The sequence below is a fragment of the Sciurus carolinensis genome, chromosome 15 (genome assembly GCF_902686445.1).
Source record: "Sciurus carolinensis chromosome 15, mSciCar1.2, whole genome shotgun sequence".
Classification (NCBI taxonomy): domain Eukaryota; kingdom Metazoa; phylum Chordata; class Mammalia; order Rodentia; family Sciuridae; genus Sciurus; species Sciurus carolinensis.
Genome location: NC_062227.1, coordinates 77,604,058 through 77,616,891, shown reverse-complemented (window position 1 = coordinate 77,616,891; position 12,834 = coordinate 77,604,058). Strand labels below are relative to the sequence as shown.

Genomic DNA, 12,834 nt, shown 5'->3' with positions numbered 1-12,834 from the left:
TTATTTTTCTGAATATTTTTAATTTGTATGTTTCAGAAAATGAGTTATACCAAAGAAAGCAAGAATCCTGAACACACTCGAGTCAAAATTACCTTTGTATTTCTAAAGGAACAGCTTGTTCTTGGTGATTTAGAAAATATGCCATTAGTGAATACAACTTTTACGTTCTTCTGTACCGTTAGGTCCTCTGGGCATTTAGAAACTGGGGAGAGAGTAGTCGAGGATGGAGACAGAACAGCATTCTCAAGAAGATGGGGTGACGGTGGTATGGAATGTTCCGGTGCCTACCAGAGTCAAGGTTTCCCGTGGCCCTGGGCATGCGCCTGGCCTTGCACTCTCGGCTTCTGCACCACCAGCCTCCCACTCCACTTCCCACGCAGGCCGGCATCTCAGGGCTGTGCGTAGTGCTGGGCGTGGGGACTGGAGCGGTGGTGATCCTAGTGGACAGAACGCGGGGCACAAGGTTGCTCTGGAGCCCGTTGGGCATGCTTGGTTATAGGTAGCTCTCATCAGGCTGAGCCGTTTCCCCAATATTTCAGCTGGCTTGAGAGACCTGGTGGTAGCCGCAGTGGGTCTGTTGTTAAATGATGGCTTCATCCTTGTAGAGATTACCGTGTTTCTGTGGTCATTAATATGGAATTTATACAAACAGAATTGCCGCCATGAAACCGTTGTATTTCCCATTTCATCATGATTCAAATCTGTAAAAATTAAAGTCGAATTTAATATGGAGTTTATTACATGAGTTTTTTTTTCATGTTTGTATTTATTGGGTTGTATTATGCTCTCTGATTTTGGAATTGTTTATATTATCTTTCTAAAATTACTTGGGCAACTTTCTCTGTTTCATTTTTTTTTCTCCTGTCTGGGCAAGCTTATAAAGATATAAATAGATATTTTCTGTCCCTGAAAAAATCTGATTGAACTTATTTGTAAAACTACTGGATCTGGGTTATTTTGCCAAAAAGTTATCTTATCACCATTTTTGGCTGCTAACCTGTCCAAAAATTTGTTTATAAAAAAATCATGCTTTTATGCAAACTTTCATTTATTAATACTTATTATTGTGCACATTATCATGGTATATTTTCCTAACTGTGCTAATTGCTCCCGGGCCTGGATTCACTCCCCGGCGCAGCCTGCATTGTGCTCAGCGGCACTTTGTCTTTCACTAGTGGGTCCTGACCCACATTTCTGTCTCTGTATTTCTCATTTTGCTTCTCTTCGGGTTGTCTCCACTTCATGAGTGAGCGCCCTTGTCTCTGTTCTCATCCTGGTCTTCTGCAGCTGCACCTGGCACGGCAATGGTGGTGCGCAGGAGCTAAGGTGGTTATTGATTTATGTTTTTCCTTTCAGTGTCAGATTTTGGAGATGGTCGGTGTTGAGTTTGGCACGCATGTTCTATGACTGCCCAGAACAAGCACAAAGGCACAGTACCGTGCACAGATCCTGCCGTGAAGTGTATGGATTTTTCGAGATTATACGGAACTATTTTTCACGGTACTAGGGATTTAGCTCAGGGCCTTGCGCAGGCCCGGCAGGCGCTCCGCCTACCCAGCACGACAACGTATTTATTGTTTAGTTTTCTTTTGGCATTTGTCAGTAATGACAAATGAACAATAATAAATAATCTCTTTGGGGGACATGTTTATGTCAAACACATAGTCCTCTGGAATGGAAATGTTATTTATTGTTGGAACTTGTTAATTATTTTGCTTATTTGTAAGGTGAAGTGTGTGTTCCTTTTATTTTGATTCCCCCCCCCCCCACACCATATTCAATGTATGCAAAGATCTTCATATTTGGTCAATTATTTCTACAGAAATAAGCTCCCTGAATGGTGATATTTCTGGACAAAAGATATATGCATTTTAAGTGATGATATCCATGGTGATGTTCCTTTTAAAAGGATCAGTTCCTTTTCCGGAGAGCCTAATTTCCCTCCCTCTACGGTGTGCGGGACACAGCACACTAGAAGTACCACCTAGGTCCAGATCTCTGCCCTGCCACTCCTTAGCTGGTGCTTGTGGTCAAGTGCTCTAAGCTCTGTGTGTACCCGTCTCATCTGCAAAGTGGGGAAGACAAGGACACGCAGTCTCAAGGGTCCTACGGGATCAACGAGGTAATGATGGTTCAGTGTTTAGAACAGTGTCTGGTGCTGTGTAATAGGGCTGTGTTTGCTAAATAAACTTAAAGCCATAAACTCATAAACTATGTCTTCTAATTGCTGGCTTACTGTGTATTTCTTATTAACCAAGAGCTTGAACCTTTTGCTATACTGATGGTGTTGGTATTTCTTCTTAGTCTAGTCTAATCCCAGTTAACAGACCACAGCTGTTTCACTCATGATTATCATTGAGACATTGTTCCATTCCTAATATGTTAATACCTTTTTGGTACCTGGAGACTCCAGTTTTATCCACTGTGGTTTATGCCTTTGAAGCAATGTTAATTGTTGGCACTATCTCACACTTGCATAAATTAGTAATTACAGGTGTATATATATGTGGTAGACCCAGAAAGACATAACAATTTCTCTTTAGTAATTTGACCCATATTTAAATGCTCTGTGAACAGATCTGACTCTGTCTGATCCATTCATCACATGGGCAGGAATGTACCTGTTCTATTCATTGAGATAGTCCATGTGCCTAGAAGAGTGTTTAATATGCAGACACTGAAATGTTTGCTAAAAGAGTGTGAATTTGTATGTTGACTGTCTCCCTTTTATTCCAAAGTAACCCTTCCACTCTAACAAAAAGGAAAAATAAAGCATTGGCAATGTAAGTAATAAGTTGTAAAAGTGACCATAGTTCCTTCATTGTCTGCTTAGATGGGTTTTCTGATTGTTCATAGTTTGCAAGCAAGCCTGCGGCTCTGAGGTCCCAACACTGGCTCTGGACCAGTGAACTCCTGGCATGAGTATCCTTCCAACCCCTGTGGGCATCTTGGTCTCAGCTGCTGCTTTAGTTTGTCTCTCCCTTTCTGTTTATTGTAATTACCTTGGCTTCTGCATTTACCAGGAGAAAGAGATAAGAACAGCAAAGCAAGGGATGCTGTGCAGCATGGTGAGGTCACAGGTGGCTTGACTGTGTGAAGCCATTTGAACAAGAACAACTACAAAATCCACCTGAGTTGGCTGTGTGTTCTGACTCAAATGGACCTTTCTTTCTTTTTCTTTATTTTTATTTTTACAGACTCATTTTGATTCATTGTATCCAAATGGAGTACAACATTTTCATTTCTATGATTGCACACAATGTACATTCACACCATTCATGTAATCATACATGTACATGAGGTAAAATGTCTGTCTCAGTCCACTGTCTTTCCTTCCCCCACCCCTCCCACCCCATCTTCCTCTACACCATCCAAAGTTCCTCCATTCTTCTCTTGCCTACCCACCACCCTACCTCATTATGTATTATCATCTACTTATCAGAGAAAGCATTTGGGATTGACTTATTTCACTTAGCATGATATTCTCCAACTCCATCCATTTACCAGTAAATGCCATAATTGGCTAAGTAATATTCCATTGTGTATATATATAACTGTTTATTTATCCATTCAACAATTGAAGGGCATCAAATGAAACTTTCAATGAGATGTTTACCTTTCAAAGTTAGAAAGCAAAAGAATTTGTCAAAAGACAAAAAAGTGGAGAGAATATAAGGAAGGCCTTTTGCTTTGCTTTGTTCAGAAAGAAATGTCTTTTCTTCATTTTCATGAATACAATATATACAAATGAAGTAAGTCTAGAATGTGATGCAGCATTCTTACATGAAGTGTGTATTTACAAGAAAAGGCCTTGCTCTGCAGTCCCACCTGCCTGACTCCACGTCCATTCACAAAGTTTCACCTCTCCAGCTTCCCCTGCTTCTTCCAGTTGCTATTTCTGAAGATTTAAATAATGCTTGCATGAATCACTTTTCAATATAATAACTCTTATTTTTCTTTTAAAATAAGCCTTTACTGAATATATCAACAAGGTACTGTACAGTGTGGAATGACATTGAAATTTGCAGTTAACAGAGTGTGTGACACAGTAGGTCTCAGAGGATGTGCGATGCAGATTCTTCCAGCTTCTTGAAGTCCCTGGTCAGAAAGATCACACTAAACACAAACCAGAAGCAAACCAACTTATGATTCAAACAATAGCAAGTCATCAGGACTGACTTTCAGCGGATGGATCAGTCCTGCAGGGGACAAACAGTGCTGGTGCCTCACCGTGCCTCCGTTGGTTACAAGTCTTACATCCATGACAGCTTCACAGACCCTCAGGTCTACATGTATGCACGCACATGTGTGCTTCATACTGACTAAAAAATGTCTGTGGCGAAGGCCTTGCCCTGTGCTCTTTTTGCGGGTGTGCAGAGAGAATGGGAGAGCAAAGCAGAAAGAGCACCAAACAGGGAAAATGGTACATATACAAGACCATTTCTGCTTCTAGATCTTGTCAAATATTGCCTGATGCTCTTTTTTTTTTTTTTTATGTCAAAACACTAAAGGTAGGAAGCTGTAGTTCACATCCCTCTTCAGCCAATTCTCAGGGTTGAAAGGCAATTGCTGGCAGTGGGGGATGCTTGTCACTGGCTGTGGGGGAAAGGGTTTTGCCCATAGGATGATGCTGTTGTAATAACTCTTGGTAATACCTATTGCTTCCCAGTTTTGAAAGGAAATGTTTTCATATTTACATCGTTTACTCCGACTTGCTCCTTTTTACCTTCTCTGTGTGGCCAGTTAACGCTACTTTGGGTTCTGCTGTTTCCCTTTCAAGTGAAGCTTTTGGGTCATCCTCTAATTCATTGGTGGGCTGACCTCTTGGTTTTCCACTTGCCGCTCTGCATCTCCCCATTCTTTTCATTGAACTTGTAGCTTTCCTTCAGCTCGTTTGGGACTGAGGATATTTAAACCCTGGGTGTGGCTCTCACGTTCGCATCTTCACTTTGTGCTTCGGAACGCTGGACCCCTCGTGCAGGCTGCTTCCCAGCGTAGACCTTGGCAGTGCCCCTGTTTTCGGCCATATTTGAACCTTTCTCTCCTGTGCTGAGACTCGGGCCCTGAAGAGCTCTCGGTTGCTCTGTGACGACAGGAAGACAGTAGCACCCCTCAAACCTCTTCAGGACAGGTTCTAGGTAGTGGTCTCTACCATCATTCATTTTTTCCACAACTGTATTGAGATATCTCTCCTTATGCTCCATATTTCTACTTCTATTTGGCATTATAGGCTTATTTCCCATTTTATCGAAATCCTCAGTAGAAAGATAATAGTTTAGCTGATTATTTTCCTTTTTCTAAAATAGAAATAGAAACACTTAACAGTGCAATAATCTTGGGCCAAAATTACATATCCGGAGTTTGGAAACTCGGACTATAAATATAATTGGTGGATATGCTTAAAAGTTAATCACACTGTGACAAAAACTTAGTGGCAATTATTTAAGAGGCATGTATTTCATTGGCTAATGTTTTCATCGCTTTTATTTGAGTTAACTGCTAGTTTGGCATTCGCACAACTTGGAAGAGCCAAGTTAAGACAACTCCTGCACGTGCTGACGGGATTCCCCACAGAGGGGCACTCACTACGCCCTGACATCCTGTCCCCCCAACTCTCCAACCTCCTTTCCCTCCCAAACCTGCTCTCCCTTCTGAATCCTACATTCTGAGGAAGAAACCCCCACACCTGCTGTTCCCATGTCAGAAATCCAAACATCAGCTTTCTACTTTTATTCTCCCCCGTCCTGTCTCCTCTCATGTCATTTTGGTCCCAAGACCTTCCACATTTCCATTCTCAGGGCCTAAAGGCTGCCTGCACCTCTACTCCTGTCTCCCCTGCTCTGACCTGGCTAATTCTCCCCTGTCTTTCTTCATAATTTACAACTTCCCTGACTCTGGGTTATCGTCTCAGAGCAATTCTGGGGTCAGACCGCTGTTTTTCTTCCTAATATCCAGATCTGTTTCCTCTCTCCTTTGCTTGGTTTCTGACCTCTAAGATGAAGTCCCCAGGCCTGTGGGCCCTTCGCGCAGGGCATGGTGCTTGGCCCTCGCTGCTGCCTAGGTGTAGCTCTATCGACCCCAGCTCAGATGACCTACCCTGACCTCCGGTTTACAGCCAGGGGCTGGTCCCCTTTCCTGAATCCATCAACTTCATCCTTGCCTGGAAGTCCCTATATGTCTGGCATCCTACCTCTGTGCCCTCACTCCCAGGTTGTCTAATAATGGTCTAATCATTTTGAAAGAAACTGGATGAATGACATCCCTCCTCCTCTTTGGCAAAGCTTCCCTGACCATGTGAGTAGCATTAACTATATTAACATATATTTATTAGGTTTCCCTTTCCCCTTGTGATTAGTTCTCCCGTAGTGTTTATCGACTGGTGTCAGATTTGCTTATTGTCCCATTTATAAAATTCTGCTTAGAGACTGTAGTTGGATCACCAGCAGGTGAATCCACACTTTGTTGCATACAAGTTGAATAATCTACAGCAAGTTACTGATACTCTCCTTCAGTTTTCTTATCTGAAAAATAGGATACTGACCTCACTTGGTTATTGAGGGGATTAAAAAGTAATTCATGCAACATATCTTAAGTTAGCACTGGCCATGCAGCCAGTAAGAAGGGATTGCTAGCTATTTTTCTTTATGTGTGTTTACTTGCCCAGCGAGGTGGTTAGCACAGCAGCATGTTGAGTGATGGCAGATCACAGATAACAAAGAGCAGTGGAGCATGAGGCTGGGCACCTTCTACGGAGGCTCTCAGACCACTGGCCCATTTAGGTATTATTAGTTGCATTCACTCTCTGAACTGCTTGTTGGAAATTAACTGGATTTACAGCCAGGTGCCTTAAATATCATAAATTATAAAATAGCTGAATTATGCATGAATGCAGACAAATTAAGCATGCTCTCAAAATTAAATTTGTTGGTGGCTTCTAGAATCACAGATGATTTCTGACTAACAGAGTTCAGCCTCTGAAGATGCCCTAAGAAGTCAAAGTGCTTGTGTTAATAATGACAAAGTGTTTTCTACACTCTGCCATTAAGTGTTCATTAATAAATTCCATCTGGAGTTTTCCCTTCAGGGGTTATTTATTGTTTCGATATTTGATAGGGTCCCTGCGCTCTGAGTCTTTTAGCAGATGTGTCTGCTGGCCAGCTCCTAGGTCAGGTTCCTGTTTACAGACCAACTCTAACGGAAGCAAATTCAGAGTCCTTCTGATTGTATGGAGGCATAAAATGCGATTTTTTAAAGTCTCATTGTTACAAATTCTGTCCTTAAAATATAAATAAACAAAAACCCTTGTATTATCTTGTGGCTGTCATTTGTGCTATGAACATACACATTTAAATCTTGGACACCCTTGTCAATTACATAAACGATGGTACCTTCCATTGCTTGACTTAAATGGCATTGTAAGTATGGAAACCACTTTTATAAACATTCCTTACACATTACATGTTGCACCAATTTTTAGTGTTCCCATCAGGTCAGTAAGTAGACTTGTTAAGCATTAAAACTGTGTGGGTTCTGAACCTCTGCCAGTGTTATTCTTGAGATCAACTGCAAGGAAGTCCTACGTGCACTTATTTCATGACTGTGCAGTGAATCTGCACATAGTCTCTGGAAATATAAAGATAATTAACTGAATCACTAACCTAAAGGAATACAGAAGGTAAAATTAAAGAGAAAAGTAGAATTCAAGTTTGGTAACACATAACCATTGAGAGATTATTGTTACAAACAATGACAAGGGACATACTAATTTTTAGTCATGAGTTCAGTATTACCACATGGTCTTATCAGTCATGATGAACTGATTGATTTTCTTAAGCAGGAATGCTCCTTATTTTTATGATTATTTTTTCTAAAATTTCCTTTCTTGACCTTGTAGCATGCTTCTTCACCGACTGTAACTACTAATAGACACAATGTTACAATTTATCCTTAAGACATTAATGTTGGGCCACACATTTCCTTTAACATCTCTGTAACCAGTATGCTCCTGGTTTTCCAAAAATTATTTTCATGTATACTCTTTTACTGAGACATTACGTGGATATGTAGTTCCTCCCCATTGGAAATTAACTGCTATCTACAGGTGTATTTTTATTAAATAAGTGCTTCCTAATTTGAATTTGTTTGCTATTTACATTACTGCCCATGCCAGTTATAGGCTTTTAAACATAGGGGAAAGAGAATTTGAAAATGGTAGAATAATAAAACCTTTCTGCTAAATACAAAGCAGAAAAATCTATAGGCAGAGTCATTTGTATGCTTTCTTCGCACGTTTATCTCGGCTAGCTCTGTTATCTTTTTGTCTTCCAAAACAACTGATAATAGCTTCAAAGTCATAGAGATAGTAGATGAGTGGACACTAATTGCCAGTTTTTATTCTCTCTACATGATTACTTTTTACACTAATCTTTGCCATTATCACAATCTCCTGTCTGTCTTCCTTAAATGGTTACTCAGACAACTCAATGGACTCTGGAAGACAGTAGGGTGTCTCCTGGGAGAGAGAAACCTGAAGGGTGGGCTGCCTGGCATGGCTTCCCAGCAGCGGGTGGGAGACAGGCTGCGTGCTGGGACGGTTTGCAAGGGTGCACCCAGGAGAAACTAAGGATGGGGGGCTAATAAAGTGTTGGTCCTGCAGGCTTTCCTACCCCAGGACCCCACAGCCAGTGCAGAGTCACTGGAGGAGGACGTGATAATCCAGACTCCCTGCTCCCTAAGACAAAATAGTTGCAGGGAGAGTCTTCCACGGGAGTTCCCAGTGGGATCCTGGGAAGCAGAAGCATGTGGCAGTCACGAGAAAGGAGTGCAGGATGGACAAAGGGCTGGGGACAGCAGGGCTGGGAACCCATGGCACTCACACAGGGTTCCACAAAGGAGAGGAGAGAGCTAGCCCAGGGGTTGCGCATTTGTTTCCTGGGATACAACAGAAAGGACTTCCAACCAGTGGCTTACAAGGACAAGAAACTTACTATCTCCTGGTTCTTAAGGGAGCGACTTCAAACCCAAGGTGGTGGCAAGCTGTGCTCCCTCCAGAACGTGCAGGAGAAATCCTTTGTGCCTCTTGGTGCTTCTGGTGTGGGTGCCGGTCCCTGGGGTTCCTTGCTTGTATTGCCTCACCCCACCTCAGCCTCCATAGTCACATGGCTGATTTCTTCCCAGGTATTGTGCTCTTCTCAGAAGGACGCCAGGCATGTTGAATTACTGTTCACCCTAAGAGACTGTGGCCTCATCTTAACTTGATTACATCTGCAAAGCCCTATTTCCAAGTAAGGTCCCACCCACGGTCACATGGGCTTAGGTCTTTTCAGGTGACAGTGTTCAACAGGCATCGATGTTCAAGCAATTACAGATTAACATTCACAATCAGAGGTCAATCATGACAGTAAATGTCCCATAGGATGCTCTGGGAGTCCAACCACATCTGTTCAGATTTTATTCCAAATTGAAGTGAAGCCAAAAAAGGAGTGCTTTGTTTTTTTTAAGTTAAAGAAAACACATTGTCATGTACTGGAATTTTTATAATTATGAAATGTTTTTCAGTGGGTAGCTTCAAGCATTCAAACAAGTAAGAAGAGTAGGTAGCATTTTGAGAATGTTCAATTATTGTGGTATTCTTCAGATCACATAGCAAACAAAGGAGTAAAAATAAAATGAAGCCAAAACAACTCAATTTTTTCCATAGGTTATTAATGTGTGACACTATAAATTTTCATGTAATTTCTGAATGATTGACAGTCCATGTCACTCCATCTCTCTCCAGTTATAATATTGTTGTCAAACACCTTTGCAATAATTGCAACAGTTGCAACAATTTTGTCATTGAACATATAAGTACTATTAAGAATTGCCCAAGAATAAGAACATCTCCTTTGTAATCACAATACATTTATCATATCCAAAATGCAAGATTTGCGGCAGCATCGATAGCCCACCCGCTCTCTCTGTAGAATCGCCAGGGCGGCTGGGGACCCGGTACGCATATCCCGAGAACTGGAGGTCTTCACCCGCATAACCGCTCAGCAGTGGGGCGCAGTCCGCGTGCTCTCCGCACCATCCCGTTTCCACTTTGGTCAAAGCAACCGTTCTCCTGAATTTCTCTGCGTACTTCCTGCTGGCAAGGTTCCAGCATTTAAGGGTGCCGATGGATTCCGTGTTTTAGAGCAAAGCCTTCGCCTACCATGTGAGCAATGGGGAGCTGCGGGGAAGTACTCCAGAGGCAGCAGCCGGTGGTGCAGAGGGTGAGCTTTGCTGATAGTGACCTAGTGCCTCCAGTCAGTGCCTGGGTGCTCCCTGCCCCGGGCGTCATGCACCACAACAGACGGGCCACCGAGAATGCAAAGGAGGAGGCAATGCTAATTCTGGGGCTACTGGATGCTCACATGAAGAGGAGGGCTTTTCTGGTGGGTGAAGAGTGACACTGGCTGAGGTCACATTGTCTACGCTCTATAAACAGGTCTTGGAGCCTTCTTTCTGCCAGGCCTTTCCCAATACCAACTGCTGGTTCCTGACCTGCAATAACTAGCCCCAGTTCCGGGCTGTCGCAGGGGAGGTGAAACTGTGTGAGAAGATGACTCAGTTTGATGCTAAGCAGTTTGCAGAGAGCCAGCCTAAAAAGGACACCCCACAGGAAGAGAAGGTTCGGGGAAGAGAAGCAGAAGCCCCAGGCTGAGCAGAAAGAGGAGAAAAGGGTTCAGAGGAGGGGATGGGTGAATGTGCGCAGGCACTGGCTGCTGAGCCCAAGGCCGACCACCCCTTTGCTCACCTGTCTAAAGTGCAAAGGTGTGGGATGAATTTAAATGCAAATACTCGGATGAAGACATGCTCTCTGTGGCTCTGCCATGTTTTGGGGGGCATTTTGACAAGGATGGCTGGTCCTTGTGGTGTGCTGAGTACCGCTTCCCTTCGTCAGTGTCATCCTCTTTGGAACCAACAATAGCAGCTCCATTTATGGAGTCGGGGCCTTCAGAGGCCAGAAGCTTGCCTTTCCACTGAGTCCAGATTGGCAGGTGGACTACGAATCATATACATGGCCGAAACTGGATCCTGGCAGCGAGGAGACCCAGACGCCGGTTCGAGAGTAGTTTTCCTGGGAGAGCCTTCCACCACGAGGGCAAAGCCTTCAATCAGGGCAGGATCTTCAAGTGAACATCTCTTGCCATCGTCTGGCTGCCTGTACCTGTCCTTCAGGGAGATGGGAGTCATTCAAGGAAACTGAACATTGAAAAAGAATGCATGCTGATAATTAGATAATAATTTAAATTCATGCATTTTCCTCCGAATTATCCATATTTGCTAATTTTCAAACTCAGTCAATAATCATGAATTCCACTTGACTCTGAGGTCTTTTAATTTTTCCTTAATCTGAAGGAGTCCCAATCTGTTTTCTTGTTCTTTCATGACTGATATTTTTTTAATATACCAAGTTAGTTTTTTATGACATATTTTTCTAATCGTTTCCATATGATTATTAGGCTTAGTTTTGGGTAGTGCTTTTTCACATTATAAAGTAGATAACAAGTAGTACTGCTGTTGCTGATGCTAGGCTTGGTCAGCGGGTTAATCAACAGATTTCTCCATTTTCAAGGTGAATTTGTTCCTTTATACTTATAAGCAGTACTGTGGTGATACCTTGAGATGTTGTGGATACACTGTATAGGTGTGTCTGGCATTCAATGATACTTCTTAAAAGTCTCAGTTATTAGTTTGGGGGTGCTGCTGTCTGAATGTTCGTGTTGTCCCCAGATTCATGTGTTGAGACTCGTGATGGAGGTGAGAGGTGGTTAGGTCTTGAGAGTGGAGCCCTCGTGAATGGGAGTAGCGTCCTTATGAAATGGCTCACAGAGGGCCCATAGTCCCTTCAGCTCTGTGAGGGAACATGGAGACTCAGGCAATGGCACCCAATCTGCCATAACCAACCAGGCACTTAAACCTGCAAACTCATTGATCTCAGACTTCCAGCCTCCAGAATGAGGACAGATACATTTCTTTGCCACCAGGTTGTAAGAAGACTTCAATGCAGCCGTCCCAGTGAACTGACGGGGGGCTGACCTTATGACTTTCCATTTTAATATTAATTTCTGTGTTATTAACTGTCATTCTTCTATAAAGGAGTTTTCCACTTTTCCTTTTTGTTATTGTTGTTGTTGTTTCTTTGGTCTCTTCTATGTTTTGGATCCAGAGACCCCCCCAAGTTTCATGTGTTGAAGGCAGGTTCCAAAATGCAGTGACGTTCAGAGGTGGGGCTTTGGGTTGGGAAGTGATTGGTGTATGAGGGTTCTGTCCATGGATGAATCCTTTGCCAGATTAATAGTTTGATGACATTAGTGGGGGACAGAGAAAACTTTAGGACAGGGCCCAGCTACAGGAAGTAGGTCTCCGGGGGCATGCCCTGAAAGGATCTCTCTTGTCCCTGGACACATCCTGACTCTGTGCTGGGTAACTCCCATGCACTAAGTGACTTTCATCTGCCATGTCCTTCCCCTTGATGTTTCTGTCTTGAGGCAGCCGACTGTGAACTTGAACCTCTGGAAATGTGAGCCAAAATAAATCTTTCCTCCTAAAAGTTGTTCTCAGGTAATGTGGTCACTGTGATGAAAAACTGACTAGCACAGTCTCTTGCTCTGTCATGTTATTGTAGACTCACAGGATCTTCCATTGTATATACTTTTTTAAAACCCAGGACTAGTGAAGGACAACTGCCAAGTGGAATGCAGCTCTTCAGTGGATTTTTAGGGACTGGGAGCTAAAAAGTCTGTTTATAGTTTTGTTTTGTTTTTTTAATAATTGAAATGCAGCACATTATGACACATGGAAATT

The 12,834-nt window shown here is 42.8% G+C and overlaps 1 pseudogene; it reads left to right on the top strand.

The window, feature by feature from the left end:
* Positions 1-223: 223 nt before the first annotated feature.
* LOC124965405 (elongation factor 1-gamma-like) lies at positions 224-11,163 on the top strand (annotated as a pseudogene).
* The last annotated feature ends 1,671 nt before the right edge of the window (positions 11,164-12,834 follow it).